Source organism: Palaemon carinicauda, chromosome 41 (genome assembly GCF_036898095.1).
Source record: "Palaemon carinicauda isolate YSFRI2023 chromosome 41, ASM3689809v2, whole genome shotgun sequence".
NCBI classification, from domain to species: Eukaryota; Metazoa; Arthropoda; class Malacostraca; order Decapoda; family Palaemonidae; genus Palaemon; species Palaemon carinicauda.
In genome coordinates, this window is record NC_090765.1 from 18,614,725 (window position 1) to 18,617,224 (window position 2,500).

Here is a 2,500-nt window from a genome sequence, read left to right on the forward strand (position 1 = left end):
GATCTTAGTTTTTCTCCTATTCATTTTCAGCCCTACATTTCTGCTTTCTCTATTCAACTCCTCTACCATTTTCTTGCAATTCCTCCCATGAGTCACTAAACAGAACTATGTCATTTGCAAATATTAAGTTGCTAAGGTAATCCCCATTAGTGTTAATTCTTACATTTCCTCAATTTAAATTGTTTACAACTTCTTTAAGGCACGTTGTGAATAATTTAGGAGATTGGGTTTTCCTGGTCTAACTCCTTTCTCAATCGGATTTTTTCACTATCCTTATGTAGTTTTTGTAATGCTGTACTTCTTATGTAGATATCTTCAAGTGCTCTAACAAAAGATTCTTCTATTCCTTGTTTTTAAGGGCTTTCACACACACACACACACACACACACACACACACACATATATATATATATATATACACGTGTATATATATATATGTATATATATATCTATATATATATATATATATATATCTATATATATATATATATATATATATATATATATATATATATATATATATATATATATATATATATATATAGTGCTAATGTTGTGCAAGTTTTACAGCCGTAAATATGGCGATGATAAAGGCTTTTGTTGAGAAAAACATGTATAACGAATATTTTTAATTTTTTTTTTTTTTTTTGGCTGTGAATAGTAGGTGAATTATTTCTACCAAAACTTTATAAAAGAAAATGTTCTTGTTGAATTACTGGACGGTTAGAGTCCGTGACCCTTGTTTTTCAAACGCCAAAAATTTATATCAGTCAACCACTCCTCAAGAGGCAGAGTGTCTTTTGTAATGACCCTTATTCATATAGATTTATACTTCTGTAGTTAAATAACTACCATAAGAGTGTCTCTAAGAGACGTACAGATTTTTGAAAAGATTAGATATGCCATTTGGATTTTTTTTTTTTTTTTTTTTTTGAGAAGGAGAAAGAGAGAGATCTAGTATGGCTATGTATTTGAAATACATCTCCCAAGGGTATTTGAAAAACTACCACATAAATAAAAGAAAAAGTGTCGAATTGATAAAACTTTTCAAACCAAGAAGCAGATTGCGAGTTTCGGAAAGACGAGATAAGCGAGAGTCATTTTGATCTTTTTTTCTACATCCAAAACTTAAAATCTTATTCATTGAAAGTTTTTTTTTATCTTTTTCGAAGTTCGGTTTCAAAGTGGGGATTTTTTTAAGGGATCCAGGATCATGAAATGAACTTGGACGTTGTTATGCTCTCTCTCTCTCTCTCTCTCTCTCTCTCTCTCTCTCTCTCTCTCTCTCTCCTCTCTCTCTCTCTCTCTCTCTCTCTCTCTCTCTCTCATTATTATCCTATAGTTTTTTAATAAAATTATCTTAGATTTGATCGTTCCTGTTTCCCGTTTCTTTCACATCACATTCATATTGTTGCCTTTTTTTACCTTATTTTTGCAGTTATAATTCCTTATCCTTATTAACTCTTGTAATCTCTTTTATTCGGTATTTCCTTTAATAATATTTTTCAAAATTATTTTTTTTATCGACTTATCGTAATTCATCAATTCTAAAGAAATCTTAGCGTTCCTTTTTATTTTTTTTGTTCCCCCAATAATTACATAAGTTTCTCAAGTTTGAAAAAATCGTTGTCTTATTTCCTTGCAAACAAATCACCTCTTCATTACTTACGTATTTTAAAACGAAAAGTCTACTTTTAGAATCGCAGATAACTTTCCATTTTCATCTTTTACTATATCAAATAGTGTTATTTTCCACTTTTCATACTTTTTTATTTTTTGGTATTTATAATATTTTAATTATTTTTCGAGATAAAAATATCACGACCTTGTATTGATGTATTGAACAATCGATGAGGAACTCTCCCCCAATACGTGTTAAGGGGTTTCTTCATTCTTAATCAACTACTGTAAATGTGCTTTGTATTTTTTCATCTAGATTAGTCGGGGTTTTAATATGGACAATATTATTATTATTATTATTATTATTATTATTATTATTATTATTATTATTATTATTATTATTATTATTATTGTTGTTGTTGTTGTTGTTGTTTAAGTGAATCCTTATTTACTTAACGTTTTGTTGATCCGTTTTTAAGGGTAGATCCTTATCTTACCAAGTAAATATTTTAAACAATTGATATAAAGTGAGAATGTATTTTCGTTATTCTACCTTGCGTGATTCACGGTCAACCTCTTCCTTTTTATAAATCCCCCTTTTGGTAATTTTATTACTTTTCACATCACTGATTTAGTACCGTATATTTATTGATGAATTTGGTTATTCGAAGTAGTGAATCATTTTTGCCTTACTTTTTCTGTCTTTTTATGTTGTATCCCGGCATATGGTGAGTAAAGCTACAAGAATTGAATATAAGGGACGAAAGTGTACTATTATCATGTATTATTGTATATATATATATATATATATATATATATATATATATATATATATATACATATATATATATATATATATATATATATATATATATATATA